Source organism: Aquarana catesbeiana, linkage group LG10 (genome assembly GCF_042186555.1).
Source record: "Aquarana catesbeiana isolate 2022-GZ linkage group LG10, ASM4218655v1, whole genome shotgun sequence".
NCBI lineage: Eukaryota > Metazoa > Chordata > Amphibia > Anura > Ranidae > Aquarana > Aquarana catesbeiana.
Window position 1 is genome coordinate 44,458,452 of NC_133333.1, and position 22,490 is coordinate 44,480,941.

At 44.9% G+C, this 22,490-nt stretch overlaps 1 protein-coding gene across 1 annotated transcript in view; it reads right to left on the reverse strand.

Moving 5' to 3' along the window:
• LOC141110632 (cell adhesion molecule CEACAM7-like) overlaps positions 1–22,490 on the reverse strand; it is an 89,077-nt gene that overhangs the window by 54,783 nt on the left and 11,804 nt on the right. The gene's annotated exons all lie outside the window — the stretch shown is intronic.

Genomic DNA, 22,490 nt, shown 5'->3' on the forward strand with positions numbered 1-22,490 from the left:
GGGCATACCCTAGATTAGAAATGAATATTTTGTGAAGAGAAATACATTTGAGAAATGCCCTGAAAAGGGGATGGGAGGGTGGGTACCGCGCACAGGAAACCGACAAAGACCACAGGCGAGCGGGCTGGTTAAACACCCCCCGGGCTCCTCCCATAAATTCAGGCCACCATACTGGCCTTCCTACTTATGGTCGAAGCCCTATGGCCGATACGGATATGAACAATTAGACTTACCATAAGATTTACAACATGAAATGGACTCAAAGTGTGCCCTGGTCTGATGGTCGGTATACCAAAATAAGGGGGCAAAAACATTCAGGTAGGGGTGTAGTTTTATTAGTTTTAGCTTTATTTATTGAGCAAGTTTGGTGAATGCTTGTGCCATTTCCACCTGAGGAGTGGGGACGTACCGGGCGAGGGAGGCAGAGTTTCACCTGCTAAGTCTCTTAAAGACGTGGTCTGGGACCCATGCCGAAAATGCTGCCAAGGCTGCCCCAATACTAAAGAGTGACCGGAGTACTGACTGGGGTCGAGGTGTAGGCTGCTTTGAAGAACCCCCAGGTGTTTGATGAACTGGCAGGCACTCAAGGGTTTGCCCGAAAAGGTAATAGGGGACTAGAGTTTGAGTGTTCCGGTAGGAGTGACAGTAGGTGGTCGAGTATGGTTACTGGACACCAGACGTTGTTTATTTTATAGAGATGGATGTCTATCCTGGAGCTTGATTGCTGGGTTTTAGACACTGCAAGGTGGAGGATGAAATGGTGTTGGTAGCGAGCCAACTACACAGAACTTGGCCTGCGGGATTGCTGCGGGCGAACTCGCTGGGCCACCAGAACCTGTAGTAGGCTAAGTAAATGGCTGCTTGTATGAGCAAACTGGGGAGAAGGCCAAATGGCGAACTAGTTAAGATAGTAGACATGTCCCACATGCCTGGAATGAACGTACAGTGGACATTAAACTGGTGTTGCCAAGATAATTACACCAGCCTGCGCAGGAAGGACATAACAGAGCGATGCGGACCTGGCTTCATCAAGAAAATCGCCTCGGACCGGTTGTCGGTGGCGAAAGCCATGGCCTGTCCTGTCCAGATAAGACCCTAGAGTTGAGCGGCTGCCATGACCGGGTATAGCTTGAAGAGGGAGGAAGTCCGGGTAAACCCGGGGTTTAGGAGTGTCTCTGGAGGCCATGTTCTTGTAAACCAATGGTGGCCAAAAATTGCAGTGAAGCCTGTGGAGGCTGTGGCATCTGTCACTACCTGGGGTGATAAGGGCGACATAGATGGTATAATCATTGATATACCGATCCACGTAGTACGGAACCTTCTGACATTGATAGGTCCGCATTCCCAGGAAAGACTGAAGCTGCTTCTTAGTACACACCCGTCTATGGGTGAAGTCTTGTAGAACTGGCCTGATGCGGGTCAGCTTGTCAAGGGGGAGGCTGGCCTGCGTGGAGTTATTAGTTCGCCGTTAGCTATGGGCTGATGCTTCTGGATGCCACGTAGAAGGGATCTTACGATATGGGCCGTAAACACAGACGACTCTCTGGGGTCCTGTAAGGACAGGAAATGCTGGATGCTGGCTAGGTATAGCCTGATAGTGTTATGAGAAGGAGCCAGCTGTGTGTGGCAATACGATACCTGGTGCGGGATGGAACCTGAACTCAACTGACCTAAGCGAGAAATGATACAGAAAATGATGAGTGGCTCGTATGAAGATGCCACTGGAGACAACTGGCCGATTAAGTGCCACTGAAGAATGATGTGTGACTGATTGTGTGCCACTGGGAATGTGTTTGTACTAATTGCAAGAAGTCATGCTAAGATGCGAGCCCTGCAATGATTGCAAGAGTCGTGCTTAAATACGTGCTTGCAACAGATGCAAGAAGTTTATGCTTGGATGCGTGCTTGCAACGATTGCGGGAAGTTGTGCTTGGATGTGTGCTTGCAACGATTGCAAGAAGTTATGTTTGGATGCGTACTTGCAATGATTGCAAGAAGTTGTGCTTGGATGTGTGCTTGCAACGATTGCAAGAAGTTATGTTTCGATGTGTGCTTGCAACGAATGCAAGAAGTTTATGCTTGGATGCGTGCTTGCAACGATTGCGGGAAGTTGTGCTTGGATACGTGCTTGCAATGATTGCAAGAAGTTGTGATTCGATGCGTGCTTTCAATGATTGCAAGAAGTTGTGCTTGAATGTGTATGAAATTTAATCCGATATGAATTGGTCGAATCGGTTGTATGAAATTAATCTGATACAAACCAATTGTAGAGTGTATGAAAATTAATCCAATATAAAATCGGACTGTGGAGAGTAGTGATGAGCCGAACACCCCCTGGTTCGGTTAGCACCAGAACCTGTGAATGGACCGAAAATTCGCACGAACATTAGAACCCCATTGACGTCTATGGGACTCGAATGTTCGAAATCAAAAGTGCTCGTTTTAAAGGCTAATTTGCATGGTATTGTCCTAAAAAGGGTTTGGGTCCTGCCCCAGGGGACATGTATCAATGCAAAAAAACCTTTTAAAAACGGCTGTTTTTTCGGAAGCAGTGATTTTAATGATGCTTAAAGTAAAAAAAAAAAAAAAAAAGTGAAATATTCCTTTAAATATCATACCTGGGGGGTGTCTATAGTATGCCTGTAAAGTGGCGCGTGTTTCCCATGCTTAGAACAGTCCCTGCACAAAAATGTCATTTTTAAAGGAAGAAAAGTCATTTAAAACTGCTTGCGGCTTTAATGTAATGTCGTGTCCTGGCAATATGGATGAAAATCAGTGAGACAAACGGCATGGGTACCCTCCAGTCCATTACCAGGCCCTTTGGGTCTTGTATGGATATTAAGGGGAAACCCGCACCCAAGTGAAAAAAGGAAACAGCAGTATACAGGCTCTGTACTCTGAACAGCAGTATACAGGCGGTGCAAACAAGACAGGGACTGTAGGTTTGTTGTTAAGTAGAATCTGTTTGTAATTTTGAACTGGTACATTTTTAACGTGTTTAGCTCCAGCCAAAAAATCTATTTTAAGCTTTTTGGAAAACATAGAGAAGGGTTATCACCCCTGTGACATTTGTTTTGCTGTCTGTGCTCCTCTTCAGAAGATTTCACCTCACTTTTTGTCCCAATGACAAATGTTTTTTGAAAATTTGGGTTTTTTTGTGAAACAAGGATTGGTGATAAAGCATCAGTGGAAAGGAGAAATTTTTTTCCCATATTAACTCTTACAGGAGAGAATTTCCCTTCCTAGGGGTAGATTTCATCTCACTTCCTGTTGTCTCCTTCCGTTTGCAAGTAGGAGTCATTTGTAAGTTGGATGTTTGAAAGTAGGGGCCTGCCCTTTATACTCAGCAGAAATTTGGGCCTTAGGTGTTGTTGTGGCCACAACACTGTAAGCCCTCACAGGGCCCTGCTGTGATATATTAGGTCAAGAATTGTAATTACATGCCCCTGTTGAACAGGGGCAGAAAAATTGGGCCTTTGGTGGTAGTGGTGGTGCTGGTGCCACAACACTGCAAGTCCTCACTCGCTCTTGGTGGGCGCAGGAACGGGCCCTGCTGTGAAATATTAAATCAAGAATTGTAATTACATGCCGCTGTTGAACAGGGGCTGAAAAATTGGGCCTTAGGCACTGGTGCTGGTGCCACAACACTGCAACCCCTCACAGATACTCTAGTTGGAATGCAGAAACGAGCCCTGCTGCAAAGTATTGCATCAAAAATTGTAATTACACGCCCCTGTTAAACAGGGGCTAAAAAATTAAGCCTTAGGCACTGGTGCTGGTGCCACAACACTGCAACCCCTCACAGATACTCTAGTTGGAACGCAGGAACGAGCCCTGCTGCAAAGTATTGCATCAAAAATTGTAATTACACGCCCCTGTTAAACAGGGGCTGAAAAATTGGGCCTTAGGCACTGGTGGCAGCGCCCAGAACCAAAAATGTTCTTACAAGCTATCAGCCTGCTCATTGAGGAGGAAGAGGATAATTACTCAGGATAGTCACTCAGCATCAGCATAGGCAGTCTTTGAAGGGATCTGAGATTTCAAAAAAAAAATATTCGGTTACATCAGCATCAGGTGCTTGGTAGCTGGTGGTGATCCAACACTGATTCATTTTTATGACGGTCAGTCGTGGGATCTGAGATTTCAAAAAAAAAATATTCGGTTACATCAGCATCAGGTGCTTGGTAGCTGGTGGTGATCCAACACTGATTCATTTTTATGACGGTCAGTCGATCGACCAAGTCGGTGGACAGACACACCCTGTGATCGGTTACAAAGCCTCCAGCAGCACTGAATGTGCGTCCTGAAAGAACTCTGGATGCAGGAAAGGCCAGTAGCTCAATTGCATACTGTGCAAGCTCTGGCCAGTGATCCATCCTCAAGACCCAGTAACCCAGAGGATTTTCGGTGGGAAAGGTGTCCAAGTCAGATCTTGCCCCTAGGTATTCCTGCACCATGTAAAACAGACGCTGGCGATGGTTGCTGGAACCGATCATACCATGGGGCTGCGGACTAAAAAATTGTCTGAACGCATTGGTCAGACGGCCACCTTCTCCACCGCTCCTTCTTTGACTGACCGAAGCCTCAGCAACATGTTGTCCAGAAACAGGAGTTTGTAACCTCCCAGTCTCTGGGAATGCGTTTGCACAGACCTTTCTGCAAGGCCTCCCGAAGACGTTTCATCCTCTGCTCCCTCTGCGACGGCAAGATAAGGTCTGCAACCTTACCCTTGTAACGTGGATCAAGGAGGGTTGCCAGCCAGTATTGGTCCTTCTCCTTGAATACGAGGATCCTTACGCAGGCTTTGCAGGATCAGGGAGGCCATGCAGCGTAGGTTTGCTGAGGCATTCGGTCCGGAGTCCTCTGGGTCACTAAAGACGACATGGTCCGCAGCCACCTCCTCCCAGCCACGTACAAGTCCATGTGTTTCTTGGGACTGATCCCTTAAAAAATGCTGCTGATGCTGAGTGCCAGGCTCCACCTCCATACTGACACAATCCTCCTCGTCCTCTTCCTGTGTGATCGGCGGGCATGCAGGAACACTGTCTGGATAAAGGGGGCCTTGAGAGCTAAGGAAGTCCTCCTCTTCCTGCCTCTGTTCTGCCTCAAGTGCCCTGTCCATTATTCCACGCAGCGTGTGCTCCAACAGGTGGACAAGGGGGACAGTCACTGATGCATGCACTGTCACTGCTCACCATCCTCGTGGCCTCCTCAAATGGGGACAGGCCAGTGCATGCATCCCTGATCATGGCCCACTGGCGTGGGGAAAAAAAAAACAAGCTCCCCTGACCCTGTCCTGGTGCCATAGTCGCACAGGTACTCATTGATGGCCCTCTGCTGCATGTGCAGCCGCTGCAGCATGGCCAACGTTGAGTTCCACCTGGTGGGCATGTCACAGATTAGGCGGTTCTTGGGCAGGTTAAACTCCTTTTGGAGGTCTGCCAGCCGAGCACTGGTATTATATGACCGGAAATGCACACAGACTTTCCTGGCCTGCCTCAGGACATCCTGTAAGCCCGGGTTCCTGCCCAAGAACCGCTGCACCACCAAGTTAAGGACGTGAGCCAAACAGGGCACATGGGTCATTTGTCCCTGTCGGAGGGCAGAGAGGAGGTTGGTGCCATTGTTGCAAACCACCATTCCTGCCTTAAGTTGGCGTGGTGTCAACCACCTCTGAACCTGCCCCTGCAGAGCTGACAGAACCTCTGCCCCAGTGTGGCTCCTGTCCCCCAAGCACACCAGCTCAAGCACCGCATGGCATCTTTTGGCCTGCATACTTGCGTAGCCCCTTGAATGGCTACGGAGCACCGCTGGTTCCAAGGACAAAGCACCGGAAGAGGCCATGGAGGAAGAAGAAGAGGAGAGGGTGGAGGAGAGAGGTGTGTCACAATCATTAGTAGTGGCATTTTGGAGGCGTGGTGGCGGAACAACCTCCAACACTACTGCACCTTGTCCTGCATCCTTCCCAGCTGCCAGCAGAGTCACCCAATGCGCGGTGAAACTTAGGTAACGTCCCTGTCCATGCCTGCTGGACCATGAGTCAGCGGTAATATTCACCTTACCGCTGACCGCCCTGTCCAGCGAGGCATGGACATTGCCTTCCACATGCCGGTAGAGAGCCGGAATCGCCTTCCATGAGAAAAAGTGGCGTTTGGTTACCTGCCACTGAGGAACCGCACATTCCACAAACTCACGGAAGGGGGCAGAGTCTACCAACTGAAAAGGCAGCAGTTGAAGTGCTAGCAATTTTGCCAAGCTAGCATTCAACCGCTGGGCATGTGGATGGCTGGGAGCGAACTTCTTTCGGCGGTGCAGCAGCTGGGGCAGGGAAATTTGCCTGGTACAATCTGACGTCGGTGTACCGAAAGCAGATTGCCCACAAGTACTTGGCTGTGACACACCTAATTCTACACCTTCATTCCTCTCAGTGCAGGTCTCAGAGAGGACTGAAGGTAAAGTGGGGTTGGAGATCTCAGCTAATGAGGAGCTAGGAGAGGTCCTCTTTGTTCTTTGGTGTGGGTCTTTTAGATAGGCTTGCCAATGAACTGTATGGCAGGTCAACATATGTCTGGTCAAGCATGTGGTGCCCAAGCGGGAGATGTTTTGGCCACGCTTGAGACATATGTTGCAAATAGCAGCGGTGCGATCTGATGCACTCGTCTCAAAAAAGGCCCACACCAAAGAACTTTTGGAATAACGTGCAGAGACAGCAGCGCCCTGCACATGCGGAGCTTTGGGGTGTGATGCAGTCAGTGTGCTGTCCTTAGGCTGGCCCCTGGAGGGCATCCTGCCTCGTTGGTGATGTGCCTCCTCCTCTCACCTATCAGGCACCCACGTTGACCCAGTGACCTCATCATCCCCTCCCTCCTCATCACTGGAGCAAACCTGGCAGTATGCTGCTGCAGGGGGAGCATGACTGCCAGATTGCTGTCCTTTTGGGCACCCCCTCTGTCCGTGCTCACGTTACTGCCTTCATCTAGCTCAGTATCATCATCAGAGCCTTCTAAACGCTGGGCATCCTCCTGGAGCATGTACCCAACACTGTGGTCAAACAGTTCGAGGGACTCCTCAGGGAGGACATGGTGGGGCTAGGGAAGGAGTCAATGATGCCATTGAGCCTAGGGAAGAGGCCGCGTTGGCAGCTGCTTTGCCAGACAAAGTACCCTGAGCATGGGTGAGAGGATGAGGAGGATGAGGACGGCTTGGTCATCCACTCGACCAAGTCTTCCGCATGTTGCGGCTCAACACGGCCAGCTGCCGAAAAAAAGGCCAAGCGTGTCCCACGGCCAAGTGCTGATGAGGATGCACCGTCTCCACGACCAGCACTGTTGCCTCTAGACACAGAGCCTGCTTGCCCTCTTTTATTGGCTTGTGACTGTCTGCCTCTCCTTGTTGGCCTTCCAGACATACTAATGGCCTGTAGCTGCACTAAGCTGGGATAGATATATATATGTACTGATACTGCAGCTAGCAAAATCAACTGCCTGCCTGTAGTATGAGAACACCACCAACCTTCTACAGGTAGCTTTAGCTGAACACTGTGCAGAGCTCGCAAAAAAATAACTTGTAGCTTATTTAGCTGCCTGCGGTAGTGATAGGATCAGGAAAACACCACCAACCTTCTACAGGTAGCTTTAGGTGAACACTGTGCAGAGCTCGCAAAAAAATAACTTGTAGGTTTAGCTGAACACTGAGGAGGACGCACTACACTAACTTGTAGCTTTAGCTGAACACTGTGCAGAGGTCTCACTACACTAACTTGTAGTTTTAGCTGAACACTGTGAGGAGGATGCACTACCCTAACTTGTAGCTTTATCTGAACATTGTGCACTACACTAACTTGTAGTTTTAGCTAAACACTGTGCAGAGGTCACACTAAACTAACTTGTAGCTTTAACTGAACACTGTGAGGAGGACGCACTACACTAACTGTAAATAGTCTAGCTGCCTGACTGTGGTACTAATAGGATCAAAAGAAGACCAGCAATTTTCTTCAGGTAGCTGTAAATACTGTAACAAGACAAGCCTGCCTGTCAGTAGGAAGATAACAGGAACGGATCTAGCTAAACTGAATACAGTGTATATATATATGCAACACCTGGCATATATATACACACAATACACTGTAAGTGCGGCTAACTCACTGACAGTCCTGCCTAATCTAGCTAACTCAAATGAAATGACACTGTCTCTCTCTCTATCTCTCAGCACGCCGGAACACACTACACAGGGCCGCCGTGCAGGCGGCCTTATATAGTTTGGGGCGTGTTCCAAACCCCCTGAGCCATAATTGGCCAAAGCCACCCTGGCTTTGGCCAATTACAGCTCTCTCTACCGACGGCGCTGTGATTGGCCAAGCATGCGGGTCATAGTGCATGCTTGGCCAATCATCAGCCAGCAATGCACTGCGATGCCGCAGTGAATTATGGGCCGTGACGCGCCACATGAATTTGGCACGAACGGCCCATAACATTCGCAATTTGGCGAACGATCGAACATGGGTTTGACTCGAACGCGAAGCTCATCCCTACTTACCACTCTGAAATGTTACTTTCCTGGTCACTATCCATGGCAGCATATACACAATCCATGCATGTGCTACCATGAAGGCACCAGGAAAGTAACTTAGACAAATCCCTTTTTTCATTTTTTTTTTTAAGACATGCCAATCAGCCTAGTTAAGCTGCAGCTGGGAAATCCGTTGCATGAAAAGAACACACATAAAACGTAAAGAATTTGAAACAATTTTATTGGTCCAAAAAAAAAAAAAAAAAACAAAAAAAAAAAAACACAGGACTTGGAAAAGAAGCAAGGAAAGCAAAATACACACATGTATGTTAATTTGAGACACTAATGCCGCGTACACACGGTCGGACTTTTCGTCTACAAAAGTCTGACGGACGCCGACGGACAAAATACGGCTGACAATCCGATCGTGTGTGGGCTTCCCCGGACCTTCAGCGGACTTTCAGCAGACTTTTCCAGCCGCAAATCTGACGGACTTTAAATTTTAAACATGCTTCAAATCTTTACGTCGTAACTACGCCGGACCCAGAAATCCGCTCGTCTGTGTGCTAGTCCAACGGACAAAAACCCACGCTAGGGCAACTATTGGCTACTGGCTATCAACTTCCTTATTTTAGTCCGGTGTACGTCATCACGTACGAATCCGTCGGACTTTTGTGTGATCGTATGTAGGCAAGTCCGTTCGTTAGAAAGTCTGCCGCAAGTCCGCCAAAAGTCCGTCGAAAGTCTGTCGGACAGGCTGTCGGACTTTTGTAGCCGAAAAGTCCGACCGTGTGTACGCGGCATAACAGAATAGGTTTGAGGTTTGACCCTTTTGCAGTGTAAATCAACAGGAGTTAAAAGGAGTGCACCCACAAATGGACATCTATTAAGGATTAAAACAACATTAGGCACATCATCTTGAGAAAGAATTTAAAAAATAAGGCAGCACAGACAGTTAAATCGAAGTGAACAACGTAAAAACAACAAAAATTGCCAACACAAAAAAGATTTCATGGTAAAATAACCACCACCCAAAAAAAACAACAACAAACCAAAGTAACAAATAAATTGCAAAAAAAACACATCTGTTTTGCAACAACATAACAAACAAAATACAAATAGAAAATACATGTGTTAGAAACTCGATAAGGACACCCAAATGTATTCTTTTGCCGGTGTTCTGCCGAGAAAGTTCCCCTCGGCGGATAAGGACCCCCCTCTACTGCGCAGGCACAGTGCTTGCGCAGTAGGAGCCGGCGGAAATAGCCAAAGCCGAATAGAATAGAAATCAGCTGTACACGGTGCCTGTAAGAGGGCCGCTCGCCACACTTCGGGTACGGCCTCGATTCGCTCGGCACTTTTTTATTCTCCCTCTAGCTCCACTTGGATGGTGGGGCTTGAACCTGGACCCAGGGCACAGGCGCCGTGTACAGCTGATTGAAGGTTTTCAGCTTCGGCTATTTTCGGCGGCTCCTTAGTCATTCGTACTGCGCAAACGCTGCGCCTGCGCAGTAGAGGGGGGTCCTTATCCGCCGGGGGAACTTTCTTGGCAAGACGCCCCCCCCACACACACACACAATCTTGGCTCTTTTCAGTGCAAAGTAAAGATTGCTATCTGCAAGCTTTATATAACATAGGTTTGTGTGCTAATGAGGCAATTGCAAACACATGGACAGTCCATGAAACACACAAAATGCAAGTTCACCCAATGTAGAGACTGAACTTCAAAGTGGGTACACCTGTTAAGGATGTCCTTAAATTACTAACCCAAAAAACACACTCTGAGCATGCCCAGAAACATCCAAGTGCTGTTCACACACAAAAAGCACCACCAAAATAAACCAAAGTCCCTGAGCATGCCCAGAACAACCCAAATGCAGCTAGCACAAAATAAGCCACCCCACTGTCCAAAATTAAGCACATCATCCAGCATGCAGCAAAATTACAGATGGGACAAAACACCCCCCAGTTCAGGGAGGAAACTAAAGAGCCTAACGTGCAAAAGTTATACAACAAATACCATTGCAGTCTAAGGGAACTGACTTGGCAATTTTACTAGTCCCCATTTGGCTGGCTTATCTTCTATTTATTGGCCTTAAAATGAGTATGGGGCCCAGGTCCCACCCTAAGGGACATATATCAATGTCACCAATTGGACAACCCCAAAAACGAAACAAGGAGAAATGCCTTTAAATATGCCAAATTGCTTAAGGGCCAGTTCACACCAATGCAGTCCAGTGCATATTTTATGCATCAAAAATGCATGGAAATTCGGTTATATGGTTTGCAATGGCATAGTTCACACTAGTGCTTGCCGTTCCAGTGCGTTCCAGTTCCAGAAAAAAAAGTAGAACATGCTGCATTTTTTCTGCACTGGACTGTACCCTAAGGGTCAGATCACACCATAGAAACGCAGTCCGGATGCGTTCCAGGTGCTTTTCTGCATGCACGTTTTTTATGCGTTCCAGTGCGTTTTTGGTGCATTTTTGATGCAGTCCAGTGCTTCCCCCCCCTCTTTTTTCTTAACCTTAAATAAGGACAGTAAAAACGGGGGTTATTCCTGCGCTACCAGATTGGAAAAAATGTTATATAGTCGTAATCGACTTTTGAACCTGTATGCAACCTCTATCACTGGGCAGCTGCATGCACCAAAAACAAGGGCTCAGACACAAACCCAAATCTAATGGTATAAAGAGAGAGGGGGGGGGGGTGCCGCGCTATCCAAAGGGGTCTCAGCTTATAGGTGTTAATAATAATTCCTAGTATTCCTAGGTCACGAAGTTTTAAATAATCATAAACATAAAACAATCGTAAAAAATCGCATGGATTTGAGTTGAGATTATGCGTAGATATAATGACTCAAAAGTAGATGTGTTGATCCAGCAAGGGATATAAATATAAACACTGATGTATATGTTGATCAAAAAGTGAAAAAATATATATATATATATAGATAAAAACCCAATTTCTGCATGTGTTAAAATATTACAATACAATATATCCAAAGTGCTCGTGCTCTTGTGTCTTAAATAAGAAGATCAAACTTGTACATATACTAAAGTGCAAAAAATGGGGCAATACAATAAACAAATCATATATCAAGTGAAACAAACAAACATCAAGTGAAACAAACAAGAAAGGAGATATGGTCGCCTGATCCTCGTGTTGCGACCAGTGCGACAGTGCAAGTATAGTGTGGATGGTCAACGTGAATAGTTAAACCCACTCTATTTGTTAGTGTCAAAAATAAATTAGTAATTCAAGTGTCCAAAGAAATGAATAGTGTTCAAAACCAGTGCTCAAACACAATAATCGAATGACAGTGGGGTGTTGCTATGCAGATCAGACACTCTATGTCCTCTTCATGCAGCATGCACTAATGTAGGTAATGGCCCCTTACCTAGCGGTGCTAGGTCAACCGCATATAAGTTGTTAACTCCCGGAGTCTTGGGTCTTTCCTGCGTCTCTGCGTCCGGACTTGCTGACTCTACAGGATCTTATTGGGGGCTGGGATATGTCTAGTAGTGGTCCTAACTGGGGTCCTAGGACAGTGCGGCTCCTAGCTCCTCCTCCACATCATGTCTCCAGTGTATGTAAAATATAGGACAAGGTACCCAGATAGTGAAGTATGTTTCTTTAGGGTCACTTTATTCACATATGCAATATACAGAGTACTCACATTAGCAGTTATTTTCATAGAGCATGGTATCCTACGAGCAGCGAGCTCGCAATGTATTCAGCAAGGAAGGTAAACCAAAAACAAGCCTATTCCGTCCCTACACGTGACGTCACCGATCACGTGACTTCTTCAGGGGATAAACGAAATAGGCTGAAGTTAGTCTTAAATAGTCTCTCCCATAGGAATAGATTGGCGGCCATTTTCTTGTAGCCGCGCCGGCCATTATTAGGTTTCCCATGTGCGCGGCCATTTTCTTGGTTGGTAAAAGGTATGGTAAATATATTCAGTGGGAGGAGGCCGAATTGTTGGTATATTTCCATGGTGATGGGGCGGGACGTCCTAATCTCATTTGAGTATCTTTCAGAGATGGTTGTTACACAACGGCAGACTCTGAAAAGGTGCAGACCCGCTGCCATGTAGTTTAAATAGAGAGCTAATCGTGGGTTCCGGTTCTGTGTAACATTGTGAATGGGGTATATATGAAATCTTTATTGTAAGTATTAAAAATAAACTTTAAAAGGAAAGGAACACTTAGGTTCTCAGTATAAAAAACTTATATAAAACTCCAGGGGTATATTTATTGGTGAAGAGGACCAGTTCGTTCTATATAAAATCTGTATATATAGAAAAGGGGTGGTAAAAATAGTGATTGATTAATTTAGCTACTTCACAGGGAGGTGGTGGAATAGGCTTATTTCCCCTATCCTGTAAACAACATACTTGAATAAGCGGGAGGTAGGAGGGGGGAGGGAAAGGGGGGGGGGGAAAGGGGGGGAGGGAAAGGGGGAAGGGGGGAACAGGAAAATCATCGGGGAAACAAAATATCAACATCCAGATTATATGTATTAAAAAGTGGGAAGAGATTGTACACTATTCATTGGGATCGCAAAAAAAGTCGCATTAAAATCACTTAAAAAAGCGCATTAAGAATCGCATAGAAATCGCATTAAAAATCACTGAAATACAGTCGCATTAAAAATCACTTAAAAAACAGTTTAAGTCGAACTCAATGTTCAAACCTCTCGGGACAAAAGTGTCTAAGGTGTATATCCACTTGGATTCCAGTTGGCTGAGGGTTCTTACTTTGTGACTTCCCCGCCAGTGTCTCACATATGGTTCAATTCCCCAAAATTTTAATTGTGTGGGGTCTTTGTTATGACACAGCAGGAAGTGTTTGGAGACACTGTTTGTCATACCCCTTCAGGATGTTGTTTACATGTTCCTTAATCCTGACTCTGAGGGGTCTTTTGGTGCGGCCTATATATTGTAGGCCGCAACTGCATTCTAGAGCGTATACTGCTCCCTCAGTGTTACAGCAGATGAACTCTTTAATCTCGTATGTCTCTCCAGTACTATTTGATGTAAAATGGAGTTTCTTTTCATTTGGACGCTTGGTTCTTAAGCATGCGAAACACCTTTTGCAGGGGAAAAAACCATTGCGTGTGAAGAAGGAGATCGTCTTCTTTGGGGGGTCAATAACGTTTTTTACGATTTTGTCTTTCAGGGTGGGGGCTTTTTTATATATGAATCTGGGATTGCGGGGAAGTTTGTCTTGCAGGTCTTTATCGGCCAAGAGTATATGCCAGTGTTTCCTAATAATTTTCTCTATTCTTTTATGTTGAACGTTAAAATCCAAAATTAGTGGTGCTAGCATAGATTCCGTTTCTTTCCTGATTTTATCTCTGATCAATTCATTTCGATCCATATTTTTTACTTCCAATACCTTCTTTCTTATAAATTGCTGATCGTATCCTTTGTTAGTAAATTTCTGTGCAATGTGCTCTGCCTGTTCCAAATAAGTATTTAGGTGGGTACAATTTCGTCTGACTCTCATAAGTTGGCCTTTGGGGACATTGAACAGCCAATTCCTGTGGTGACAACTGTCTCTCGGGAGGTAGCTGTTTCTGTCCACTGTTTTAAAGTGCGTGCTAGATGATAATTTACCGTGTTCCTGTATGATGTCTAGGTCTAGGAATGTCACCTTCTCTTCGCTAATTTCCCAGGATAACTTGATATTTCGGTCATTAGTGTTCAGATTCTCCAGGAAACTCGTGAGTTGGTCTACTTCGCCTTTCCAAAGTATAAAAATATCGTCAATATACCTCTTGTAGATGGCCAGTTCAGTGGGTCTATTCTTAAAAACATTTTGCTCCTCCCACTGGGCCATAAAGAGGCCTGCCACGCTGGGGGCAAACTTGGCCCCCATGGCTACTCCTGTTCGTTGATGGTAATAATTTTTATTGTACCAGAAGTAATTATTCTTAAGACAAAAGTCTAGACATTTCACTAGAAACTTCCTTTGGACGCAGGGCAATTCGGTGTATAGTCTAAGGCCCCATTTTGTGGCTTCGCATGCTTGATGGTGAAGTATCACTGTATATAAGGAAGAGACATCTGCCGTGGCTAGGATCCAGGGTCCTTCTTCTTTCGGAATTTCTTCTAATATTTGTAGCATCTGCTTGGTATCTCTGAGGTATGCCTCTGTGTTCTGGACCGCTGGCTGCAGGAACACGTCAATATATTGTCCAATCCTTGATGTTAGAGAGTCTATGCCGTTTACAATGGGTCTTGGTGGTGGATCTGTCTTATTTTTATGTATTTTCGGCAGTGAGTATATAATTGGGGTTCGGCAGGATTCTGGTATCAGGTAGCGGGCTTCCTTTTTATTTAATATGTTTTTCTTGATTCCCAGGCACACCACCTTTTCTAATGCCTTCCTGCACTTGAACATTGGATTGCTTAGCAGTCTGCTGTAAGTCATCTCATCTTCCAGCATCTTGGTCATGCTCGTATGATATTGCTCTTTGGATAAAATCACGATTCCCCCTCCTTTGTCAGCTGGTCTTATGACTAAATCTTTCCTTCTTGTTAATTTCTTGATACCGCTTTTTATGTGCTTTGGTTCTTCTTTCTTTTTGATTTTTAAAACTTTAATATCATCTAAAACAACTTGTTTAAAAACTTCAGTGTACTTGTTGTTATTTACAGGTGGATTAAAAACAGATTTATTTCGTAGTGTGCTGTGTACAATCTCTTCATCATGGGGTGCCATGTATCTGGGCCTTACTGGGTTTCCTGCCATGTACTTGGCAATGTTCAGTTTTCTCACGAATTTTTGAATTCCCAGATACGTCTGGAATTTGTCCATATTCTTGTAAGGTGCATATTTCAAACCTTTGTCCAGAACCCCTATTTCCTCATGCATTAGGGTCTGGCCACTCAGATTGAATATACCTTCTCCTTTTATACTCTTCTTCTTTTGCTCTCTCTTTCCGGATCGCTTTCCTCTCTTCTTTCGTCGCTTCTTCTCTGGCTTCTGTTTTCGTCTAAATGTCTCTGAGGAGGGTTCTCCCGGCCTCTGTCTAAAAAAAGCCTGCTGTGGTCGGGATTTTCATTTTGTGGGGGGTATTGTCTATATTGGTTGTTTCTCTCTTCTCCTCGATCCGTCAGAGGAGCATAATAATTGTAGGTGGGTATCGGACTTCGTTCGTAATCCCGATAGTCTCTCTGTTGGGGTGCTCTTCTTTCTCTCTGTTCGTAGTCTTGGCCCGGACTTCTACCCCTTGGTCCGTGGTAGTCGTGTACTGGTCCTCTATTTTCCCTGTATTCGTATGGCCTCCTGTATTCTCTGTAGTCTTGTGCGTATCCTCTTTGGTCCCTTTGATCGTATGAGGGTTTGTGCCAGTTATTATAGGGCTTCCTGTTGTTTTTTCCATAAAATGGTCTCCTCCCTCCATTCTGTGGTGTTCTATCGCTTTGTTGGGGTCTTCTGTTCCCTCTCTGGGGGGTATATGGATATTCGTTCCTATAACCATAATCTTGGTATTGTTGTCTGGGTGTCATTCCTTCGTTTCCGTCTTTCTGATTATAGTAGCCTCTTCTTTGTGGACTCTGTATGGGGGGTTCATTTATCTGCTGTGGGTACATTCTTACTGTTTTCTCAGGAGTTGAGTATGTGGAACTGACTTCTGTCTTTCCTATTTGGTTTTGCCATTTGAAGGCTTGGTCATTCCTAAAATCATTCATGTCCCTAATGTATTTTTTACTTTTTCTTTGTTGTACCTCTTTGTCCTTCTTGGTTAAATCCCTATTTAGCTGTGTGGTGAGTGTTTTGAATTCTGTCGTTTCTTTAAAAGTTTCCAGTTGTTCCTTAATTTCAGCAATATTCCGATTGATTATTTCAGTCTTCCTCTTTTTCCTTTGTAGTAGGAACCTCAGGAGTTCCAGGCCTTTGTCGTTGAAGAATTTGAACCATTCGTCAATCGACTCCTGGTCAACTAGGCCGTCGTTTGGAGGGACATCCCACCTTAATCTCCTCGGGACAATACTTTCTTTCAAATATGTCTCAAAGGTGTTGATGTCCCACCATAGGCTGACTTGTTTTTCCATATTGTGCCCCAATCTTCTCATTAGGCTTTCTAAGTCGCCTGTTTTATTTCTGCTGGGTTGATTAACATTAAACACTTCCTCTAGGTTTATTTTTCTTTTTTCCAACAATGACAACACTTCCATGGTTGCTGCGGGAATGTATGTATGTAACGGATCAATCAGTAAAAACGGGGGTTATTCCTGCGCTACCAGATTGGAAAAAATGTTATATAGTCGTAATCGACTTTTGAACCTGTATGCAACCTCTATCACTGGGCAGCTGCATGCACCAAAAACAAGGGCTCAGACACAAACCCAAATCTAATGGTATAAAGAGAGAGGGGGGGGGGTGCCGCGCTATCCAAAGGGGTCTCAGCTTATAGGTGTTAATAATAATTCCTAGTATTCCTAGGTCACGAAGTTTTAAATAATCATAAACATAAAACAATCGTAAAAAATCGCATGGATTTGAGTTGAGATTATGCGTAGATATAATGACTCAAAAGTAGATGCGTTGATCCAGCAAGGGATATAAATATAAACACTGATGCATATGTTGATCAAAAAGTGAAAAAATATATATATATATATATATAGATAAAAACCCAATTTCTGCATGTGTTAAAATATTACAATACAATATATCCAAAGTGCTCGTGCTCTTGTGTCTTAAATAAGAAGATCAAACTTGTACATATACTAAAGTGCAAAAAATGGGGCAATACAATAAACAAATCATATATCAAGTGAAACAAACAAGAAAGGAGATATGGTCGCCTGATCCTCGTGTTGCGACCAGTGCGACAGTGCAAGTATAGTGTGGATGGTCAACGTGAATAGTTAAACCCACTCTATTTGTTAGTGTCAAAAATAAATTAGTAATTCAAGTGTCCAAAGAAATGAATAGTGTTCAAAACCAGTGCTCAAACACAATAATCGAATGACAGTGGGGTGTTGCTATGCAGATCAGACACTCTATGTCCTCTTCATGCAGCATGCACTAATGTAGGTAATGGCCCCTTACCTAGCGGTGCTAGGTCAACCGCATATAAGTTGTTAACTCCCGGAGTCTTGGGTCTTTCCTGCGTCTCTGCGTCCGGACTTGCTGACTCTACAGGATCTTATTGGGGGCTGGGATATGTCTAGTAGTGGTCCTAACTGGGGTCCTAGGACAGTGCGGCTCCTAGCTCCTCCTCCACATCATGTCTCCAGTGTATGTAAAATATAGGACAAGGTACCCAGATAGTGAAGTATGTTTCTTTAGGGTCACTTTATTCACATATGCAATATACAGAGTACTCACATTAGCAGTTATTTTCATAGAGCATGGTATCCTACGAGCAGCGAGCTCGCAATGTATTCAGCAAGGAAGGTAAACCAAAAACAAGCCTATTCCGTCCCTACGCGTGACGTCACCGATCACGTGACTTCTTCAGGGGATAAACGAAATAGGCTGAAGTTAGTCTTAAATAGTCTCTCCCATAGGAATAGATTGGCGGCCATTTTCTTGTAGCCGCGCCGGCCATTATTAGGTTTCCCATGTGCGCGGCCATTTTCTTGGTTGGTAAAGGGTATGGTAAATATATTCAGTGGGAGGAGGCCGAATTGTTGGTATATTTCCATGGTGATGGGGCGGGACGTCCTAATCTCATTTGAGTATCTTTCAGAGATGGTTGTTACACAACGGCAGACTCTGAAAAGGTGCAGACCCGCTGCCATGTAGTTTAAATAGAGAGCTAATCGTGGGTTCCGGTTCTGTGTAACATTGTGAATGGGGTATATATGAAATCTTTATTGTAAGTATTAAAAATAAACTTTAAAAGGAAAGGAACACTTAGGTTCTCAGTATAAAAAACTTATATAAAACTCCAGGGGTATATTTATTGGTGAAGAGGACCAGTTCGTTCTATATAAAATCTGTATATATAGATGATTTTCCTGTTCCCCCCTTCCCCCTCTCCCATGTTTCCCTCCCCCCCTTTCCCTCCCCCCCTCCCTTTCCCTCCCCCCTCCCCCCTTTCCCTCCCCCCTCCTACCTCCCGCTTATTCAAGTATGTTGTTTACAGGATAGGGGAAATAAGCCTATTCCACCACCTCCCTGTGAAGTAGCTAAATTAATCAATCACTATTTTTACCACCCCTTTTCTATATATACAGATTTTATATAGAACGAACTGGTCCTCTTCACCAATAAATATACCCCTGGAGTTTTATATAAGTTTTTTATACTGAGAACCTAAGTGTTCCTTTCCTTTTAAAGTTTATTTTTAATACTTACAATAAAGATTTCATATATACCCCATTCACAATGTTACACAGAACCGGAACCCACGATTAGCTCTCTATTTAAACTACATGGCAGCGGGTCTGCACCTTTTCAGAGTCTGCCGTTGTGTAACAACCATCTCTGAAAGATACTCAAATGAGATTAGGACGTCCCGCCCCATCACCATGGAAATATACCAACAATTCGGCCTCCTCCCACTGAATATATTTACCATACCCTTTACCAACCAAGAAAATGGCCGCGCACATGGGAAACCTAATAATGGCCGGCGCGGCTACAAGAAAATGGCCGCCAATCTATTCCTATGGGAGAGACTATTTAAGACTAACTTCAGCCTATTTCGTTTATCCCCTGAAGAAGTCACGTGATCGGTGACGTCACGCGTAGGGACGGAATAGGCTTGTTTTTGGTTTACCTTCCTTGCTGAATACATTGCGAGCTCGCTGCTCGTAGGATACCATGCTCTATGAAAATAACTGCTAATGTGAGTACTCTGTATATTGCATATGTGAATAAAGTGACCCTAAAGAAACATACTTCACTATCTGGGTACCTTGTCCTATATTTTACATACACTGGAGACATGATGTGGAGGAGGAGCTAGGAGCCGCACTGTCCTAGAACCCCAGTTAGGACCACTACTAGACATATCCCAGCCCCCAATAAGATCCTGTAGAGTCAGCAAGTCCGGACGCAGAGACGCAGGAAAGACCCAAGACTCCGGGAGTTAACAACTTATATGCGGTTGACCTAGCACCGCTAGGTAAGGGGCCATTACCTACATTAGTGCATGCTGCATGAAGAGGACATAGAGTGTCTGATCTGCATAGCAACACCCCACTGTCATTCGATTATTGTGTTTGAGCACTGGTTTTGAACACTATTCATTTCTTTGGACACTTGAATTACTAATTTATTTTTGACACTAACAAATAGAGTGGGTTTAACTACTCACGTTGACCATCCACACTATACTTGCACTGTCGCACTGGTCGCAACACGAGGATCAGGCGACCATATCTCCTTTCTTGTTTGTTTCACTTGATGTTTGTTTGTTTCACTTGATATATGATTTGTTTATTGTATTGCCCCATTTTTTGCACTTTAGTATATGTACAAGTTTGATCTTCTTATTTAAGACACAAGAGCACGAGCACTTTGGATATATTGTATTGTAATATTTTAACACATGCAGAAATTGGGTTTTTATCTATATATATATTTTTTTTCACTTTTTGATCAACATATGCATCAGTGTTTATATTTATATCCCTTGCTGGATCAACACATCTACTTTTGAGTCATTATATCTACGCATAATCTCAACTCAAATCCATGCGATTTTTTACGATTGTTTTATGTTTATGATTATTTAAAACTTCGTGACCTAGGAATACTAGGAATTATTATTAACACCTATAAGCTGAGACCCCTTTGGATAGCGCGGCACCCCCCCCCCTCTCTCTTAAATAAGGACAAGTGTGTTGCAGTGCATGTAGGTGCGTTCCAGTGCGTTTTTGATGCATTTTACAGCGTTCCAGTATAGTCCAGTGCATAAAAAATGCAGCATGTTCTACTTTTTTTTTTGGGAACTGGAAACGCACTGGAAGCTGCAAGCACTGGTGTGAACTATGCCATTGGAAACCATATAACCTACTTTCCGTGCGTTTTTGATGCAGAAAAAAAACACACAGGACTGCATGTGGTGTGAACTGGCCCTTAAGGAATAAAAGTTATTTAAAACTACTCGCGGCTATAATGAAATACACATAAAAGTTCATTGATAAAAACAGCATTAAGAAAAAATACAAAATTAAGAAAAAAAAAAAATGTGTGGGGTTCCCCTGAAATTCCATACCAGGCCCTTCAGGTCTGGTATGGATATTAAGGGGAACCCTGCGCCAAAATAAAAAAAAAAAATGGCGTGGGGGTCCCCTTCAAAATCAATACCAGGCCCTTCAGGTCTGGTATGGATTTTAAGGGGAACCCCGTGTCAAAAAAAAAAAAAATGGCGTGGGGCCCCCCTCAAAATCCATACCAGGCCCTTCAGGTCTGGCATGCATTTTAAGGGAAACCCCGCGCCAAAATTAAAAAAAAAAAAATGGCGTGGGGTCCCCCTAAAAATCCATACCAGACCCTGATCTGAGCACGCAACCTGGCAGGCCGCAGGAAAAGAGGGGGGACGAGAGAGCACCCCCCCTCCTGAACCATACCAGGCCACATGCCCTTAACATTGGGAGGGTGCTTTGGGGTCCCCCCGCAAAGCACCTTGTCCCCATGTTGATGAGGACAAGGGCCTCATCCCCACAACCCTTGGCCGGTGCTTGTGGGGGTCTGCGGGTGGGGGCTTATCGGAATCTGGAAGCCCCCTTTAACAAGGGACACCCAGATCCCGGCCCTCCCCCGTGTGAAATGGTAAGGGGGTACAAAAGTACCCCTACCATTTCACAAAAAACTGTCAAAAATGTTAAAAATGACAAGAGACAGTTTGTCAAAAATGTTTAAATAAAGGAATTGTCAAACTGTCTCTTGTCATTTTTAACATTTTTGACAGTTTTTTGTGAAATGGTAGGGGTACTTTTGTACCCCCTTACCATTTCACACGGGGGGGAGGGGTGGGATCTGGGGGTCCCCTTGTTAAAGAGGGCTTCCAGATTCCGATAAGCCCCCCGCCCGCAGACCCCCATAACCACTGGGCAAGGGTTGTGGGGATGAGGCCCTTGTCCTCATCAACTTGGGGACAAGGTGCTTTGCGGGGGACCCCAAAGCACCCTCCCAATGTTAAGGGCATGTGGCCTGGTACGGTTCAGGAGGGAGGGCGCTCTCTCGTCCCCCCCTCTTTTCCTGCGGCCTGCCAGGTTGCGTGCTCGGATATGCGTCTGGTATGGATTTTTAGGGGGACCCCACAACATTTTTTTTTTTAATTTTGGCGCAGGGTTCCCTTTAAAATCCATACCAGACCTGAAGGGCCTGGTATGGATTTTTAGGGGAACCCCACGCCATTTTTTTTTATTTTGGCGCGGGGTTCCCCTTAAAATCCATACCAGACCTGAAGGGCCTGGTATTGAATTTCAGGGGAACATCACGCATTTTTTTTTCTGAATTTTGTTTGTTTTCTTAATGCTGTTTTTATCAATGAACTTTTATGTGTTTTGCCGGACAGACATTTCATTAGAGCCGCACGAAGTGAACCAGCGTTAAAAAATAAAAAAAAGTCTAGAGGTGTGCCCGTTCAACCTATGCAAATGCTTTTACGTTGCCTGACATTTACTAATATTTTGCTGGCGCAGTGAACCAAAGTACTTGAACAAGCGCAAATGCCTGAGCATGCGCAGTGCATAAATTCACCTTCCGCAGTTTAAATGTATTTGTCAGAGAAAGTCACTTTCTCATTCTATTTTGACCATATTTGTGACTTGGGCAGTTAGTACTACACTCCCCCACATCACCCCCATATTATTGGCACTTCCAGCTTGTTTAAATTTGAAGTTAAAGATGCCGTGCACCAGGTCTATAGTGGCGTACAGATCACCTCTTCCCGTGCGCCGGGAAGGGAATAGTAAATGGGGGATCATGCTGTGTTACCAACGCAAATGCTTTGTAAATACGAAAATGTAATTTGCGCATCGGCGTGCACCGCAAGTCATG